Consider the following 5399-nt stretch of genomic DNA (forward strand, 5'->3'; position numbering starts at 1 on the left):
TCCCCAAGGAGATACGAAATGGAAACACAGCTTCCCCATGGCAGGACACAGGAACCATCCTGAATTTTTTAACGAGAGTGTGGAACCACCAGGAGCCAAAGACACAGTGGAAGCTCTCAGCCACTTGCAGGATTTTCAGTTAGAACCTTGATACTCACAAGTAAGACTGGGGGCAGGCGGGAGACCAGAGAGAGCCTCCCTCCACCATGCAGATCAGGAGGAAGGAAACGGACTGCCACATGGGAAGGCAGGAAGCCACATCTGGATCCCTACCCCTTACGGAGGAACAAATCCCCAAGCTGCTCAGAAAGGGCCAGTGGACCCTGCAGCATCCAGGGCACAGGGGAGGACCTACTAAGGCTGGGAGGAGGGCAGAAGATAAAATCCCTCTATATCTGGGAAAAGGCAATGAAAGGATTCTGAAACTTATATCCCAGAACTATATCCTATATCATTGTCTGTCTTCATTCTCTAAATGGCTTGAGAAAGACAGTGGATGATCTGAGTAGGAACAAGAATTTCTGCAACACATAGTGCCTCCCAGTCCCTGCATTTTCAGACTCTAGTCTGCTGTTGGGGGGGGTCTCGTGTATCATGGAATTTGTGTCTTAGGAGTCCTTGAGTTGCAAGAAAGAAAAACCCACTTGATCTAGAAAATACAAAGAAATATGTGGAAATGCATAAAAAAATATATAGAGAATTAAAGAATATCTCATGAACCTACGGGTAGAGTAGGCACCTGGACCTAACTGAGGATTTGGAACTAGGAATGGAAAAAAGCTTCCAGGATCTAAATATCTCTCTTCTTTTCCTTCTCTTCTTTTCCTTCTCTCTCCTTCTTCTCATGACCTCTTCTCCTCTCTCAGTGGGTCTGCCCGAGGTTTTCCCTTTGCTCCTTTTCTCAACGTCATCACCACGCGATGGGATAAACATGGCCACCGGAACCGACTTTTCATGTGCTTACAAAAGATACCACCTGCAACCAACTGACTCCCCTTCCGGTATCCCAGGCGAGAGAACGTGATTCATCAAACTCAACTGGGGGGCTGCTGCTGGACCACTGAACTGTGCCCAGGAGAGTGAGTTTGGATTGACAGGTCTTGTGAGACATTGACCAGCCTTTCAGAAACAGTGCCTGATGTGGCACTTGGACCATAGTTCAGTATTTCCAAAACTGCTCCACTGTGACAAGAATCACCAGGAGGTCCCGGAGCAGACCTGCTGAATCACAGTCTCCGCAGTGGGACTCGGCTGCACACGGGAAGCACCTGGAGAGATTTAAAACTATGGATGCCTGGATCCCACACCCCAAGTTTCTGATGGGCTTGGGCTGAAAGACAGCTTGGTTATCAGGAGTTTGAAGAGCTCCCCAGTTGAAACTACTGTGCAGCGGGAGTCGAGATCCACAGGAAGGACTTGGGAAGCTGTGTGTTGAGTAAGTGTCCCAGGTGAGTGTTGTGATCACAGGAGTCTGGAAATGCTCCCACAATTTACGTGCTCTGCAGGAATACGGAGCAAGCACTCTGACAGGTTATTTAAGAACAGACTGTGAGCGAGAAGCCGGAGTCAGCCCAGAGGCTGCCTAAAACCAGGCTCGTCTGGCATAACCTGTGCATTTGCTAGGAAATAGAGTTTCGAGTAGTGGGTTGAAGAGAGAAATAGGCAGAATCTTGAAACCACTTACCGTTAGTACCGTCACTCTCTTATGCAGTCATTCCTGTATCCTCCTAGTCCAAATTTATTGGTCCTCTGTCATATCCTGTGAAACACTTTAGCAGAGGGGCTAGGGACTTCGTGATGGATTATAATATAGACACGTTGGGATCCTGCAATATTTGAAATGCCTAGGGCTGGCTTAAATGCCTGGGGAAAGTCTTGACTGAAGAAAAATAAAACCAACAGGATAGTATATGTACATCCTGGCCCTTTTCATTATACTCATTCTTTCTCAGAGAAAGCAAAATCCTGATTTAGAAACACTTAGCTCCCCTTGTCAACAATGAGTCCACGATATTTTTAGCATCTCATCAGAATTAAAACAAATAAACAAACAAACAAGCAAGCAGAAATCTCTACACAACGGGGCAATCTTCGGGAGGGAAAATTATAGCTTGCTGACCAAGTTTTGCGGATGGATTTCTAACCGTTAACCGTTGGCTGTAAGAACACACGAATTCCAGTCACTCCTGGGCAAAGACCAGACTTGGAAGACAGCCTTCCATCCCAAACCAAGGAAAGAGCGGCACTCTCCTTCCTCCCTGCTTCCACACTCTTTTTCTTTCCCTGGAAGTTTTCACGTTCCAGTATTCCTAGTCCAGTTCCATCCCTAAGGCACTTTCAACCTCAGCATGTCCAGTGCTCAAATCCTGTCTGGTGGTGCTTTTACACAGCGGAAATGTGAAAAGTCAGGAGCACTTTTCCAAATCAAACTTCCCTTTGCCAGATAATGCCTGAGCTCCTGGTTTTACTTCAGGTGAATGTGATTTCGTTTTCTCCATGGCCATCATCCCAATCCAAATACTAACAATTTCACAGGCTGCCAAACTGAGTTTTATCAAGAGAAGAGTGTTGTTGGAGCAGGGTCGTGCAGCCTACAAAGGGGAAAAGGAAGGGGAGCTCGCACCATGGGGTGACCCAAGTGCCATGAGGCGTCTTACAAGACTTGCATCTCTCTAAACCTTTCACTTCCCTGAGAGCTGTGATTTCACCCCATTTTCTAGATGTGCAAATTGACTCTCAGAGGGTTTTAATCTTAGGGCTTGGAAGAAGCATCAGATGGCAGGAGGTAGATACATAATCTAAGTGGTCATTTTTATTTGCATTTACAAGAGAGTTGCTGGGCTTGATTTTCATGTTGGTGTGATTTAATGCTGTGTAAGGAGGACAAGATGAAAACTAAGCCTTTTCTTAAACTCCAGTCAGACCTCTCACACCTCTGCTGCCTGGAATGGCTTGGGACAGGGCACGACATAAAAGACGTGTTCCTCGGTGCAGTTTTGCCTTTCCTTTTACGTAAGTGTCTTACAGGAGCAGATCTGCCTGCTCCGTGTCTTGCAATGACAAGCAGGTGTGAACAAGTCTGGTAGCTCCAGGACACGGCTAGGTGTGCAGCCCTACGTGCCACCGAATGTCCTCAGCAAAGCTGGGTGTTTTTATAATTCCCTCTATGCCTGCGTGCTATTTGGAGGTGTCCAATCCAGCAAACATTGTCCCAGTGCCCAAAAGGACATTCTGTTTCTAGATTGTAGGTTAAACTCAAGAGCTGTATTTTATTGTGGGTGTGAGGACAGAGAGGTGTTAAAACCAAACAGCATCATAGTCAACCATATCATTAGAAATTGTCTCATTCCTCACTGAAACCTCACCCCTTCTTGGGAAAACAGTTGTTCCAGTGGTTATTTCTTTAAAAGGAAACCTCTTGATATTTAAGGAGGTAGGGTATTGATGATATATTTTTAAATTTGCACTAATGTATGTTTTTCAAAGTTCCTATTCATATATATGTGTGTCTATATATTATTTATGTGTGTGCATTTATGTATACACATATGAAGATATGCATTCATATATACGAATGAAGTCATATGTATGACATTCATATTTATATATAAATAAATGAATTCAGTCTTTGTTTTTCTCCATGCTTGAAATTAAGTAAAGTGCAAATTTGCAAAATAACATTAATCATTATAAATTGAAGTTTAGCATCTTGTGATCTTTGCAAATATCTTCAGTTGTTGTCATTTCCTACCCCCTCCCTCTTTTTCATCTCTCCCCAACCAGCTCCCCCATCTCTGCTTCCACCCCTTTCCTGCCTTTCTCTGCCCACACAGACTGGAAGAACAAGTTTCCCTCCTTGCCTTGACTCCAACGCCATAAACTTAAAACGAAACACATGGCAGGGGGACTAGGGTGCTGTCTTTGGTTTCCCATTACCTCCTTCTGGTGCTTACTTGTTGGTTTTGGATCCTGCCCTCCCAACCCCAAGAGCACACTTTCTAGGTATGGGGCAAATAAGGGTTTTTTTTTTTTTCTTTTCCCCCACTCAGCAGAATCTTGCTGAGTGTGTGGGAGGCATCAACTCCGTGGTGCAAGGTTTGATTGGAAGCAGCTGAGGAGCCCCAGCCAGCTGGTGAGGTGAGTGTGCTCACCAAAGAGCCTGTCCCTTGCGGTTGCTTAAGAAAAACATTTGTAGTCTCTGGATCACAACTGCTTCCCTTTTGTTCTCCCACATGCTGAATCGAGGCTTGCTTCTTCTCCAGTAAGCCTGGGATACAGCAACCAAAGAGGGGGCGCAGGCTCACGGCGGGATCCCATGTCAGTTCGTCACTGTGAGCTTATAGATGAACATCAACCTTCTAGACCTTTGTCCTTGGTTCTCATGGGGATTTATGTTCCCCTCCTGCCCTTCTAAGATTATTCTCTTGGTATGTTTTATAGACCAAAACTTTGGTGTTACCTTATAGCAGGGCCCCTTCTCTGTTCTTCAGGAGATTGTAAGCTTCCTGAAGCCAGTCATCTGCTCTGAACAGAGAGCCTGGCACAGGGTAACCACCTAATAAATATTTTTAGGATACTTTAATGCATAAATGAATGTAGCCTCTTTTCTCAGCCTCTCCAACTCAGTTAGGAGTAGGGAACTGTGGCCAAAGGACACAGACTTTGAACAAAGCTTGACTCTGGAAGCCATGGATTCCCTGAGTCCCTGGCCCAAGAAGGACCTGTTCATCAGAAAGAACCCAGATTTGCTCTGGGGATTTCCAATATCAAAGGCGCCCTGCTGGCCAGATGGGTTCCAAGGTAGCATGTGGACAGTCCCAGGAAGGGAACATGCAGAAAACCATCCTCCTGAACACTCATCTCTAATGCATTGGCCCAGCTGGGGTCTCCCCTCTAATGACAGTGGCAGCTTGGCATATCGTCAGTAAGGCATGACTTTAAGAACAGTTTTAGATTTACAGAAAAATTGAGCAGATAGTACAGAGTTCCCACATTCCTCTCTCCCACCCCATGCGTGCAGTTTCCCTTATTAACATCTCACATTAGTATGATGCATTTGTTCCAATCAGTGAACTAACATCAATACATTATTATTAACTAAAATCCACAATTTATTCTTATTTTTTTTTTTTTTTAGTTTTCATCTAATGTTCTGTTCCAGGATCCCACTTTACATTTAGTTGTCGTATCTCCTTACACTCCTGTCAAAAGCCCAGACTTTCCCACTATACAATTCACCGATGTAACAAAAAAACCCACTTGTACCCCCAAAGCTATGGAAATAAAAAAAAAAAAAAAAAATTAAGCACCTACAAAAAAAAAAAAAAAGAAAGAAAGAAAGAAAAAGGAAAAAATAGGGAGGATTTCACTAAGGAAAAGATGGCTAAGTTGGCACAGGT

This window comes from Propithecus coquereli, unplaced genomic scaffold, assembly GCF_000956105.1.
Source record: "Propithecus coquereli isolate 6110/MARCELLA unplaced genomic scaffold, Pcoq_1.0 Scaffold280, whole genome shotgun sequence".
Lineage (NCBI taxonomy): Eukaryota > Metazoa > Chordata > Mammalia > Primates > Indriidae > Propithecus > Propithecus coquereli.